Genomic DNA, 14,618 nt, shown 5'->3' with positions numbered 1-14,618 from the left:
TGCTTCCATTGCTCTGCTTGCTCAGGAAAATCCAAGGGTTTTGGGAGCTGTGAGCCAGGAACCACTAAATTAAGATAAAGACCAAATATGTATTTATTATAAAGCACATCAGAACCTCCTGCTGTAAAAACACCTAGAAATGCTAGATAAAAGATAATGAATACCTTTCACTTGTATTAACTGAGCGTTTGCTATAGGAAGGAAAATCTTGCAACCAAAAACTAAAAGGAGAAAATTCAAGCCAAAGAAGGAAGCCTGCTGATGCTGTGGCGGCTCTGGTTAGAGAGGAGGTGGGATGGGAGAGCTGCCAGTCTTGATACCCAGAGAGCTCCAGAGTTAATGCCACAACAGGGTCTGAGGCAAGCTTGCACCAGAACTGTGATCCCTCCATCAAGCCAGGATTTTCTGAGACTTATACCCTTGATTAAAGGTGATAGGCAAAATATCTGCTCCCTTGCAAAGAGAGATGGTAGCTTGTCTATCTTGTCCAGATAGAAAACATATCTCCCCTGATCATTTATAATGAGGGTTCTGCCTTTATCTAGATTTTATATTATCTGCATGATCCAGGAAGCCCCCACCTCCCCCTGGTAAGAGATTAACACCCCAGGCTGAAAGCACCATGAGATTCAAATGCAGTATCACTCTTCAGAGACCACCCAGGAATCTCAGAGGCAAAATCCTGCAAAACATGCATTTACTCTCCAAAATTTAAAATAGGCAAGGAAATAAGCTACCATGAGTGAGAGTCAACAGAACGAGTAACACAGACTTAAACTCCCGGTCACTCCAGATAATACAATGATTCACGTACACATCACAGGGTTGTTTTAATTTCCAAAACACATTTTATTAAGGTAAAATGCCTCATTCTTCCCATGACCAATTTTCATTCAATGTTTTTTCATCAATGTCTTAGCGAAAGATACACATTTGTCAAATTTATAGATATTATGTAATATACATGTTGAGGAGGTCTCTTTCACTGACAAAATCACATGTTCAAGATTTTGTAAGTATAGAAATGTGAACTAATTTTTTTTTTCAGTAAACTCTATGCCCAGTCTGAGGCTTGACCTTGTGACCCTGAGATCAGCGGTCTCATGCTCTAGGGACTGAGCCAGCCAGGCACCCCAAGATGAGCTAAATTAACAAGAAGACATATAACAAGAGCAAAATAAATTTCTGCCACTTTAAAGACAATCAACTGCAGAGTACAGAAGAGAGATACTTGGCTTGAGGTAATGCAGTTGAAAAAAAGACTAAGGAGGGAGTGGAAAGGTATGGTAGGCAGGGGCAAAAAGTCACTTGATAGCTCCTTATTTTTATTGAGGTATAATGCACATACCATAAAATTGACCCTTTTAAAGGGTACAGTTCCGTGGTTTTTATGGTATTTGCCAGGTTGTGCAACCATCATCACTACCACGTTCCAGATAATTTTCATCATCATAAAGGAACTGCGGACCCACCAGCACTCACTCTGCACCCCTCCCCTGCCCCGGCCTCTGCAACTGCCAATCCACTTTCTGTCTATGTTGGCCTATTCTGGACATTCTACAAAAATGGAATCATATAATATGTGCCCTTTTCTGCCTGGCTTTTTACACTTAGCATGACGTTCTCAAAGTTCATCCATGTGGCAGCACTTCATTCCTTTTTTTAAAAAGTTAAATTATATCCCATCCTTTGATGAATATTCCACATTTTGTTTACCCACTGCTCAGTGAATGGGCATTTGGTCTATTTCCACTTTTTGGCTGTTAGAAACAATGCTGCTGCAAGAAAATGAAAACATTTTCTCCTAGCCGGTAGGCTGTCTTTTTACTTTCTTGATAGCGTCCTTTGAGGCACAAACATTTTTAATTTTGATAATATCCAATTTATCTATTTTTTTCTTTTGTCACTTGTGCATTTATTTGGTGTCACAGTGAAAAAACCATTGCCCCATTTTTTTTTAACATTTATCTATTTTTAAGAGACACAGAGAGACAGGGCGTGAGCTGGGGAGGGGCAGAGAGAGAGGAAGACACAGACTCTGAAGCGGGATCCAGGCTCTGAGCTGTCAGCACAGAGCCCAACACGGGGCTCGAACCCTCAACCGTGAGATCATGACCTGAGCCGAAGTCGGATGCTTAACTGACTGAGCCATCCAGGCACCCCTTATGCTTTCTCTAAGAGTTTTATAATTTCAGATCATGCGTTTAGACCTTTGATCCTATTTAATTCTTGTATATGGTGTGAAGTAGGATCCAATGTCATCTGTCACATGTGCTATTGAGTTGTCCCAGCACAATTTGTTGACAAGACTGTCCTTTTCCCCATTAATTGTCTTGGCACTTGATAGTTACATTCAATGAAGAGCCAAAAGAAAGCCCAAAGTCCAGAGAAATTTAGGATTCATCACTTACCTGGACGTACCAGTGCCCCTTCTCGGGGACCAACAAGTCTGTTGGTGAACGGCCATTAGGCTCAGTTCTGTCAGTTCTCCAGATTTGAGGTGTTTGAGCTGTGCCTGGTGTGAAAGACAGTTATGACTTTGCGTTCACTAAGATCATACAGAAATTTCAGGTCTTTTCAGCATGAGTAATAGATATTATTTCTCTGAATCATTGGTCATTTGTTCACCATAAACAATTAAAATGCTAGGAAATTCCATCCTTTCAACATACAGCTGACCTTTCCCTGAAAGCAGCTGTTCCCAGCTGCATTAGTCTAGAGTGACCCAAAGAGAGCCTGAGCTCGGGCCACGGTGGGGAGGACACATCAGAGAGCCAAGCTTCCCCACCTCTGGACAATAGCCCGCTGGCTCAGGCAAAGCCACATGGGACGCTGGGAAACTGGGTTTGCTTGACTGTTGCTGGTTTCTGAGCCTTTTCCTTTGTTAGGGTCACAGCACTGCACACAGTCTATTCTTCCTGGATTGCCCAGGTAGCATTCCTCACTTAGGCCTCCCAAGAATTGTTTATGCTTTTGCTATGAGGTTGACCACGCTGCATTGTAGTAAGGTTAATAGCTTATTGGTAATGGAAATTTATTATGTGGCAGGCGTTGTTCTAAGGACATTACTCATTTTGTGACTAAGTACTATGGTTATGTCCATCTTATAGACGAGGAAACTGAGTATTTAAATAACTCTGGGATGGTCACACAGCTTATGAGGACACAGACCCCCGGAATCTGGCCTTAAATCCTTAGTGTTTTATGCATCCAGATTGTGTGCTCTTGGGGGACACCATCTGCCTGCACCGCTTCCTGGGTGCCCACAATACATGAGTGTTGAAAGCTGTTCAAGCATCATGGACATGACCAGAAATAGAGAAGGTCAAAGCTAAAAGCAGACTCAGAAGTCGCGTTGTCCAAGTCTATCACGTTACGCACAAGAAAAGCGAGATCCAGAAAAGGGAAATGGTGAAGTTGGGACCGGATCTCAAGTTCTTGACTCACGGTAAAGTGCTTTTTCCCTTCACTCACGAACCATTTAATGCAAGAATGTCTGTAATATAAGGAAGGTCTACAATGAGCGGGACCTGTTGAGGGTCTTTGGCGGATGCAAGTATGAGCCTCTTGCCTATTTAGAATCCACGTCACCCGGTGCCTTGGCACAGGAGGCCGGCAGGGCCAGAGACTTACCGCCGGACTGTACCTCTCAGGGAAGGATACCAAAAGCAACACTCCAGGTCCAACAAAGGCTGCTCACGTTGCTCCTGGGGGTGACAGGCAGGCTGAGAAACACCAGTTTGGGATTCCTGGGATAGTTCAAAGCTGTGCGGGAACAATACGACAGAATATTTGAACTCAGGTTTTCCATGGAGATCTTGCCTATATCCGTACGTTCCTAGACCAACAGCTTGATTTATTGAAGCTTCCGATAAAAGGAAAGTAAAAACATTCCATGGGCCTTACCACACTGCAAATTTCCCTCCAAAGAGCTCTCCTCGCTGGCTGGCGTTTTATCGTCCTTATCTTCAGAGCACAGCTGCCGTTAACAGAAGCCTCTGCCGTTTTGCTGTACTTTTGGTTAGCAATTATAAGCCTCCAGAAGGACGGTTAGCCTGCCCTGGGCTGCGGAACCAGTAAGCTGGTCTTATCACGCCCCGTTCAACACACAATGTGCGAGACACCGCTTGCTAGATCCCGTTCAACATATCATTTGCGATCTTGAATCGCAATTGGGCCAGTAGTTGAAAACTTTGACACGTGGCAGTAAAGCTTTGAAACTTTGACACGTGGCATTAAAGGCTTTAAGCGTCTATGCTGTAGCTCAGTGGTACTCACTAGGGGCAGTTCTGTGCCCCAGGGGATTCTTGGCACTGTCCATAGACATTTTTAGTTACCATAACTCAGGGGGTGCAACTGGGATCCAGTGGGTGGAGCCCAGAGATACCGCTAAACATCCTACAGCGTGCAGAGAGCCTCCCTCCACGGAGAATTTGCCCAACCCATAGGGCGAATAGTGCTGAGGCTCTAGGTTCTAGAGAATGTTGGAGGAATGAGGGTAGAGGGGATCTAGGGGGAGTTATTCCAGATTAACCCGAGAAGGCAGAAAGTCCAGACGGCTGCCTTGGGTCCAGACCAGGCGGACAGTTAGAAGCCCCAGCTTTGGTTTGCTTCAGTGTTTGTGTAAAGGGGGCGGGGGGTTGGTTGTTTATTGTTTATATTCGTTCGAAGTCCAGTGCAATGGACTCATTCTCAGGGAGGCCTGTCAGCCCAGAGCAAGCACATTCCTCATGAAGGAAGTAAACCTTGGCTGCATTCTTGCCCAGCCCCACCTGGGCTAATGAGTCATCCAAGCGAAAGTGCCAGGGTTTTCTCAGCGCCCCTGGGCTCCCGGTGAGACTGCACACTGAGGGATCCCCCTTTCCTTCTTCTTTAGTGCTGCTGTCCCCAGGGACAAAGGTGTGCTCTCTCAGACTCCACTGGATCCTGGCCCAGCAGGCTGCCCACAAGCCCCCTCAGTGGGGGAGGAGGAGTGGCCGATGTCCTAATTCCCCGGCAGTGAAGATCTCCTGTGGAAAACACACGCTTCCTATACCCGCTTTCTAGCCTCACACCCTTTGTTTCTGACCCAGTTCCCCTACTTTTGACCTACTTCCTGAAGCTGGGAGAGACACGAAGCTAGAAAAGGGGTATCAGGTGGGGGGGGGGGGGGGGAGCAGGGGTTGCATTTTGGGCTCCTAGGCAAAGAGGCTTCTACGTGGCCAGGGCTTTGCCCATCACCCAGGCGCAAGACCACGTTCTGCTTGAAGCCTGTTGTGAGCGGGGATCCCTTGGGAGACTCCAGGTCTGGCTGCTCCTAGTTTCCTCATCAGAACAGACTGGAAGGGTGCCATTCCGGTCAGGGTGGCCAGCTCAGAGGCTACTGCAAAAATTCAGGCAAAAGGAGAAACCGATTCATGGTGGGACCAATCCGCAAGTGACCGAGCAAATAACACCCGAGGAAGTAGATGGCTGATTGGAAGACTCACTCAGGGATCTCCCCCGTCCTGACTTGGAGAAGTGGTAAAAGCGCCTGTCTCCATGGGGTGCTGTCCCCATGCAAACGCTCCAGAACACTTTTCAGAAAGAAGAGGTGAGGTCAGACAGGGTCCCATGGGACGCTTAGGATGCCATAAAGCGGGCACCAGGTCCACACGAAGTCAGCTTTGAGCTCAAAAGCCAGGACCTGGCTGGAGAGGGGGGAGGAGGTGGCCGCCTCAGGAATCAGACCACCTGGGTTCCACCTGCCGCCCATCATCCCCTGCCGTGTCACCTGCCTGGGCCTCAGGCTCCCGGTCTCTGAAATGGGGGTAATACTAAGACCCGCTGCCCCGGTAGCTATGAGGATCAGAGAAGGCACGTGCAGGGCACGGCCTGGCACGGGCGGTGCCCAACGAAGGTACCTCATAGACGCTGAATGAGGCCAGGACCGAGGAAGTGTAACTGAACCAACGGTAAGAGTTGATGGCCCACAACAGGAAAATACGGCACGATTCCACTTACACAAACTACCTGGAGGGTCAAATCCATGAGGCCAGAAAAGCAGAGCTGCGGTTGCCAGGGGCTGGGGGGAGGGGCACAGGGAGATCGTGCGCGCTGGGGACAGAGCTTCTGTTGCGGAAGAGAAAAAAAAAAAGTTCTGGAGAGGGATGGTGACGATGTTCGCACCACAATGTGAATGTACTTAATGCCACTGAACTGGACACTTAAAGATAGTTCGAATGGTAAATTTCATGTTAGGCATTTTTTTTTTCATCATAATAAAAATCAATTAAAAGCAAAAAAAAAAAAAGTAAGCAGGACAGACTGAGGAGGGGAATGGGATGAGAAGAGGTAGTTGAGAAGAAGGTGCTTTAAAAACACTAACGCTCTGTGCAGATACAATTTATAATTCAGAGCAGGGTCAGGTTCTGACTCTAGAACATCATTGCAAAACTCTGGGGGGTTCCTGGCTCCGCATACCTGCCGTCGTTCCAAACTCAGCTGATCCTTCGTGTGGCTCTGGGCCAACCCCCGTGTCAGGCATGTCAGCAACCCCAGGACCTAGGAGCAGCAGCCCTGCCCTCAAGAAGCCACGGTCTTTGCACAGATGAGATAATATAAGGAAGGGGATCCATAAAGCATCATGGCAATCGTTAATGCAGCTAGGCTCCTGGGAGAGACTTTCATTTCTTCTCTCTCTGTCTGAGGCCTGGGACACGGGGCTCCCTGCGCCAGAGCCCCAGCCCGGCTGGTCTTTCAGGGGCCCTATCTGCAGAACTGGATGGGGGGAGGGTGCCCTCTGCTGCCACACTCTGTGAGCTTAATGCCCCTGCCCCCCCCCCCCGACATCATGACACTTGTCCTCTCTCTCTGATCCCAGCTGAGCCTCCAGAGAACCCTCCCTGAAGCCCCCTCCAGCCACCCAAACATGCACCTGCCTTCATCCTTCCCTTCAATCCAAAAGCTTCAATGTGCATTTCCGTACTGCTCCTGATAACTCGCTGTCTTCTCACATCAAACAGCAGTTGTTGGTGTGGATGGCGATATGGTCACCTGCCTAGGTCACCACTGACCATCTTGAACTCAGGTGGTGACAGGGTACACGCTGGGTCTCATTCAATGTGCATTTCTGTGCACCCAGACACAGACACGAATTTCATCACCAGATCAAAGCACCTTCTTTCCTTCCTTCCTCTTTCCTCACTTGACACTCCCCTGCCCCCACGCAAAGCCTCGAAGCTTCACTCTGGCCCTGGAGGCCATGCGAGGGGCTGAGCTGGCCACAGAAGGGGCCCTGGGCACACAGACACCCCAGAACACCAGCCCAGCTGGGTGAAGGGGGAGCAGAAGAAAGGAAGCAAAACATCAGCTCGCCACTCAGGAGGGAGAGGGGGGCAAGGTGCAGACTGGAGGGTCCCTGGGAGACATTTCTAGATCCCGCCTCCCTCCCCTGCAGCCTCATTCATTGGCTCAATCTTTCCAACTCTTGCTTCAGCCCAGGACTGGCTGCCTTTCCCCCTTTCTCAGCTCCCACCATCCACAGCTTCCAGTTGATGTGTCGCCCCCAAAGACGACCACTCTCTCTTGGGAACAGAATGGCTGCACCCCTCAGCTGAGGCTGAGAACTGTGGGAGGGGCGCTTTGGGCACCCCTGTCCCCCAGACACCACTCATCATGTGACACGGCCCGTACCTGAGAGGGAAAGAAGTTGGTGATGCTGTTTGGGTGCGAAGATAGAGCCATCTTTTATGTTCGGAATAAAATTTGAAGTGGGGGGGGGGGGACCCCCATGAAATTATTTCTGCAGCTCTGACCAAAACCTGGGAAGCCCGTTCAGTGAACTGAAAATGTGTCACTAACTTCCTCAGCTGCCTGCCATTGGCTCCGGAAGCCAGGTCCCAGCCTGGTCATGGCAGTTTGACAATTCCACGTGCTTCCTGTCAGGGCCTGCAGGTGAAGGAACCAAGCACCCAGCACCGGCCCCGTCTCCCACCCCGTGAGGCCCCACGGCACCTTTCTAGGTTCTCCTTTCTGGAGTCGAAGCCTCCAGCTGACCTCCCATCGGCGTGGCCTCAGGCCAGTCCGAGCAGAAGCACAAGGGAATCATGTCTCCTCCGTGTCTTTCCAGAAAGGTCCCAACACCAACACACCCCCTACTCCTCCTCCCTCTCCCGGCTTCCCCTCGTCAGCTCCACCCCTTTCCTATAACATGTACCGTCACAAAACACGTGATGTTCCAGACCTTGGCGGCAGCCCTGACCTCAGGCATGGAGAGGACCAACGGGGAAAAGGAGGCGGGGAGTGTGTGGCTGGCCCCAGCGCTGCCCCACATGATCAGGATTGCAGCATGTGCGATAACACAGGATATCACATCAAAACATGACACAGCCCAGCACCTTTGCAAAGGGCCGGAGTCACAGCCTGTCAGGCCCTACACGTCCCCTGGCAGCTGGGTGCACCAGCCAAGCTTTCCAACCTTGACTTCTGTTCAAAAAGACCCTTGTTAAAATCAAACACAGCAGAATACCAGGCTTGAAAATTCCCCGAGCAGACACAAGCAGTTTCGTCACACAGGCAAAGCTTAGTTTAGCTTATCTTGCAAGACAAGGGAGGCTAACTTTATCTAGGTCACTTCTTGCTTCTGCCTCTGAGAATTGTAGGTGAGATTTATATTGTTCTCTAGAATCGATATGAGGCAACCACCAACCAATTTCTTCTTCATTTAAGAAAATTCTAGGGGCACCTGTGTGGCTCAGTCACTTACGCGTTGGACTCTTGGTTTCAGCTCAGGTCATGATCTCATGGTTTGTGAGTTCAAGCCCCACATCAAGATCTGTGCTGACAGCGTGAAGCCTGCTTGGGATTCTCTCTCTCCCTCTCTCGCTGCCCCTCCCCTGCTCTCTCTCTCTCTCTCCCTCTCTCAGAGATAAATAAATAAACTTAAAAAAATTATCTAAAAAGAAAATTCTAATATTGTAACTCATCACTGTGAAGAACCAGTCCCTGCTTCCACACTATATAAGCCGCTAGATAGCAATACGTCTCTGAGCCTCATTCCTTGTTTTGGTTTGAGCGCTCCTGGTTTGCCAACTGTCTTTCTGGTGTGTGCACAATAAACTTCTACCGATTACTATTTCAGTGACTTACTGGTTTTACTTCAGTTTGGGCGGGAAATCTTTTGACACTCTGGAGGGAGCCTATTGAACTAGGACTATGCTTTCAGCCCGGGAGCAGAGGCAGAACAGGGACAGTTGTCCCCATGCCCGTTATATCCACCCAAGGAGTAATGGGGTAGAGAAAGCAGAGAATCTAAGGGGAGAAGTTGTCAGGACACCACAAGTGTGCCTCTCAGGTGCAGTGTGCCTTGAGTACTGGACGGCTGGTCTGAGTCTCATTTTCCCTGTCTGCAAAATGACGCTAATGAACACCCACAGGTTAACTGTATTAAAAGGGAAAACAAGAAAGTGCTCCTGGTCTTGGTTGGAACCACGGCAGTGATTATCCGGTCGCTTGGTTAATCAACATGGTTTTATCACTCTCCTGCTGCGTGCCAAGGACGTGCTACACATTGCCTCATATTATCTTCACAAGAACCCTGAGAGGAGGGCTTCATTCCCATTTTATGGACAAGGAAATGGAGGCTGGGCCGTGAGGTTAATCATTTGCTCAAAGTTGCTTTGCTAAGTGATCATTCACTTGCAAGTGTTGGGCTTCCGAAGCCCATGCTCTTTGCGCTACAGGACTCTGCCCCCACCCTCTAGGGCAGGAGACGTACACAAGAGATACAACGCATGTGCATGGAACCAGTAGAACGAGGGTGATGATATCGGGTGTAAGACTCACGCTGAAGGAGTTTAGCCTCCAGGGGATCAGTGGAGCCAAGGTGCGGGGAAGCTTTGTGCAAGAGATGAGAGCTGCCTGGGCCTCACATGGAGGGTGCAGGCCGGGCATCGTCTGGGCGTGGCGGGCATAAGGGTTGTGTCTCTAGGATGCCCCTGTCACCACAGGACTCCCAGTCCAGTGGGGGATTCAGGCAAATAGAGAAGCCACTGGTACACAGACAGCCATGTACTCTGAAACACAGAGGAGACGCACCTCACCCAGCTGGGAACACACATCAAGAAGCTTCCAGGAGTCAGGCTGAGGCAGAAGGGAGGCAGGGCAGGAAAATGGGTTTCCAAGAGCCGCCATAACAGATTACCACAAACGTGGTGAATTAAAGCAACAGGAACGTGTCCCCTCACAGTTATGCCAGCTAGAAATCCAAACTCAAGGTGTCACAAGGTGTCACCAAGGCCATGCTCCCTCTGCAGGCTCGAGGGGAGAAGCTGCTCTCACTTCTTCCTAGCTTCCGGTGGCTCCAACAATCCTGGGTGTCCGTAGCTGTGTCACCCAATCCCTGCCTCTCTCTTCACATGGACTTCGTGTTTATGTGCCTGTCTGTGTCTTCTCTTCTCATAAGGACCCTTGTCCCTGGATTTAGGGCTCACCCCTTGCAGAATGAACTCATCTCCATCTTTAATTATTCCTGCAAGGATCTTATCTCCAAAGAAAGTCCCATTCGAGGTTTCAGGTAGACGTGAATCTGGGGGCTCACTCTTCAACCCACTGCAGAAGGCCAGGATGGAAGCGGAGGGAGGCAAGATCGCAGCCACGGGCTAGGGGACGCACACAGACTCTGGACTTCATCCAGGGACATTGGTGACAGGTGGATGTGTTTAGGCCAGAAAGTTATAGGACAGAATTTAAGCTTTAGAAAGATACGCTGGCTGCAAGGTGGGCAGCAGACTGGGTTCAGGCAAAATTGGATGCACAAGAACCAATTAGAACCGTATGGCAGCAATACAACGAGAAATCTCTCTGACATTTAATCGCTCTTTGGGGACAGAACTGACAAGCTTCGGTGGTGATTTGGAAGTAGGAGGAAGGCAAGGAATCACATTTTGTTCTCGAGTTTCTGACTCAGGCAACTGAAAGGAGGAGAGGGAACACGGGAGGAGGGACAAGCATGGGGAGGCAGGAGAGGGCAGGTCCAGTGGGGATTCGGGGAAGACTCTGGACTCAGTGCAGTAGACTTTAGCTCAGGGGAGCTGTCAGGGCTGGAGAGAGAGCCCATGGATGGGCCTGGTGCCATAAGGAGTGAGCCTTGTACAGCGTGAGGGGACAGGAAGGCTCAGAACAAGACTGGAGGGGCACCACCATTCAGGGCTCGGGCAGACAAAGCACTTCCAACAAAGACTGAGAAGGAAGGGAGAGCGCCTAGGAGAGCGGGCGACAGGGAAGGCACCCAAATTTGACAGTGCCCAGATCTTTCCCTGCCCTGCCCCCTGTCCTTGGTTCCCCTCCGGTTCCCTTTCTACTTTGCCACCGCAGTGAAAGCACTTGACCTTTCTCGGGGTGATGGCAGGACAGCCTCACAGGACAGTGTTCAGCCCCTTATTTATTTACTCAAGCATGTTCTGTGCTTTTGGTTTCTAATCACAGCCTGCACTGGACAAACCTGGGTTCCCCTCTGTCACTTTCCTCCTTTAAGCTCCAGCCCCAGGCCCCTGGGTTATCTGGAACCTTCTGCTGTGTCATTCCTGGCAAAGAGCCCACACCTTCCAGCTGCTCTCCACAGTAAGGCAGCTATTAGCCCCAGGTGGCTATTAACCAGAGGAGGTCCAAATAGAGCTGGTCGAAATTGATTAAAATGCACACAATTTCACAGACTCAGTATGAAAAAAAAATGTGCTATCCTGGGAATGATTTTATGTTGATTACCCCAAAATTATATTTTAAACATACTGGACTGGGGCGCCTGGATGGGCTCAGTCGGTCGAGCGTCGGACTCCGGCTTAGGTCACGATCTCACCATTACTGAGTTTGAGCCCTGTGTCAGGCTCTGTGCTGACAGCTCAGAGCCTGGAGCCTGCTTTGGATTCTGTGTCTCCCTCTCTCTCTGCCCCTCCTCCACTCACGCTCTGTCTCTCTCTCTCTCTCTCTCTCTCTCAAAAATAAACATTAATTAATTAATTAATTAATTGGGTTAATTTAAGCAGTTTTTAAATTAATGTCACCTGTTTCTTTGTGCTTTTTTTTTTAAAAAGAAACTGTGGTTCTTTTTTTTTTTTTTTAAGTTTATTTATGTATTTTGAGAGAGAGAGAAAGAGCATAAGTAGAGGAGGTGCAGGGAGAGGGAGACAGAGAATCCCAAGCAGGTTCCTCCCTGTCAGGACAGAGCCCCACACGGAGCTCAGTCTCACAAACTGTGAGATCATGACGTCAGGCGAGATCAGGAGTTGGACACTTAACCGACTGAACCACCCAGGCACCCCTGTGCTTTTTTTTTTTTTAATGTGGTCACTAGAAAACCTAAAAGTACATATATGGCTTGCATTGTATTTCTATTGGACACTGCTGCCTTAGAGATCTTATCTGATGCCAAAACTTACTTGAGGGGCGCCTGGGTGGCTCAGTCGGTTAAGCGTCCGACTTTGGCTCAGGTCATGATCTCGAGGTCTGTGAGTTCGAGCCCTGCGTCGGGCTCTGTGCTGACAGCTAAGAGCCTGGAGCCTGTTTCAGATTCTGTGTCTCCCTCTCTCTGACCCTCCCCCGTTCATGCTCTGTCTCTCTCTGTCTCAAAAATAAATAAACGTTAAAAAATTTTTTTAATTAAAAAAAAAAAAAAAACTTACTTGAAACACAGAACACTTTTCCATTTCCCAGAGTCCTGCTGGCACAGTCATGGGAAGGGAGAAAGGCATGTCCAATGTTGCATCTGTGTTTCACATTTTCATTGTATTTATTTATTTTTTTTAATTTTTTAAATGTTTTTATTTATTTTTGAGACAGAAAGAGACAGAGCATGAGCGGAGGAGGGGCAGAGAGAGAGGGAGACGCAGAATCCCAAGCAGGCTCCAGGCTCTGGGCTGTCAGCACAGAGCCTGACGTGGGGCTCGAACTCATCAACCATGAGATCATGAGCTAAGCCGAAGTCGGACACTTAACTGACTGAGCCACCCAGGTGCCCCTCGTTGTATTTCTTATAACTCATAAGAATACTTCTTTCTTGGGGCGCCTGGGTGGCTCAGTGGTTGAGCGTCTGACTTCAGCTCAGGTCACGATCTCTGATTTGTGAATTCGAGCCCCGAGTCAAGGCTCTGTGCTGACAGTTCGGATTCTGTGTCTCCCTCTCTCTCTGCTCCTCCCCTACTCGCACTCTGTCTCTCTCTCAAAAATAAATACACATTAAAAAAAGTTTATAAAAAAAATACTTCTTTCTCCCCCAGATTTTTAGATGACAAAACCTGAGGGCCAAGTTTAACTAATGTCCGTTCAATTCCTAGGGCCATAATTTTCCCAATACACAATGTTGTCAAGTCTAATGGTTGATAATAGTCTTTAAAGTACCTCCTCAGATAGTAATAATCCCTTTATGCACATAAAGCATCTCATATCATTTACATCATCCCATTGGCTCCAAAAGAAAACCTTAGAACCTTCAATATAAAATAATGTATTTTTAAGTTTTGTTTATACACGGCAGAAAATTAAAAGGTACAAAGATATGTGGAGAAAAGTCAGCCTCCCACCCACCCATGACTTCCCCCCTCCTATCACCCTCCGTCCACACCCATCTCCTTCCCCAACCCCTGCCAACAACATGCTCTGTATATCCAGCCAGGGATGTTGATGCACAAATCCAGCGAGGTATGTGGGTGGATATATAGCCATTTTTTTCTTAGACTCAAATAGTAGCAGGTTATACCCACATTCCACATTACTCTGTCCTTAGCGCCTTATCTTGGATACCCTTCCATATCAGTGTATACGGTCTGCCTCTAACACATGTCATATTTAGGGGTGCCTGGGTGGCTCAGTCAGTTAAGCGTTCAGTTTGGCTCAGGTCATAATCTCCAAGTTCGTGGGTTCAAGCCCCACATCGGGCTCTGCTTTCAGCTCAGAGCCTGGAGCCTGCTTTGGATTCTGTATCTCCCTCTCTCTCTCTGCCCCTCTCCCTCTTGCGCTCTGTCTCTCTCTCTCTCTCTCTCTCTCTCTCTCTCAAAAATAAATAAACGTTAAAAAAAAAGTTGTTTAACTGGTATGTCATATTTAAATGAGAAGAATTTTATAAATCACAAAATACAGTAAAACCTTGGATGGCAAGTAAGTTGGTGTGCGATGAGCAAACGTTTCTAGTAAATTTTAACTTGATAAATGAGCAATGTCTTGCCATACGAGTGGTACCTGATGCCAAACAGCCCGTGATCACAAGTGAGCCGGTGGTTCTTGAACTTCTCTTTGATATACAGGTGCTTTGGATTACAAGCATGTTGCTGGAATGACAAACCAAGGTTTTATTGTATATTCAAATTAGGAAACGAAGTTTGGAGAGCCATTGGTTCTTTGACAGCGACTGTGACAGAATGAAGATAGGACTCAGGCCACCCGACCCCTGACCAGAACCTGCTTCTTCTCCTTGAGGCTCCCAGGGTCCCTATCTATAACACAGTGGAAATAATTCCTGGCCCACCTACTGTGAGCCTGACATGGAGACCAAACAAGCTGTCGAAATCTGGAAAGTGTGATCCAAGCAAGAAACGCTGTCATTATTATCGTAACTTTTTTATCTGAGTCACACCTAGGTAGAATTTTGAGTAACCCCGGGAAGAATA

General features: G+C 48.4%; 1 long non-coding RNA gene across 1 annotated transcript; it reads right to left on the bottom strand.

The window, feature by feature from the left end:
* Nucleotides 1–2,410: 2,410 nt before the first annotated feature.
* Nucleotides 2,411–4,042, bottom strand: LOC125149707 (uncharacterized). Its single transcript, XR_007146020.1, has 3 exons — nucleotides 3,907–4,042; nucleotides 3,634–3,765; nucleotides 2,411–2,515 (listed from the first exon to the last, which is right to left on the bottom strand). It is a non-coding gene; the product is annotated as an uncharacterized LOC125149707 (long non-coding RNA).
* Nucleotides 4,043–14,618: the final 10,576 nt, after the last annotated feature.

The sequence above is a fragment of the Prionailurus viverrinus genome, chromosome D3 (genome assembly GCF_022837055.1).
Source record: "Prionailurus viverrinus isolate Anna chromosome D3, UM_Priviv_1.0, whole genome shotgun sequence".
NCBI classification, from domain to species: Eukaryota; Metazoa; Chordata; class Mammalia; order Carnivora; family Felidae; genus Prionailurus; species Prionailurus viverrinus.
Note: the sequence above shows the minus strand (reverse complement) of the source record. Positions and strands in the feature narration are given on the sequence as shown.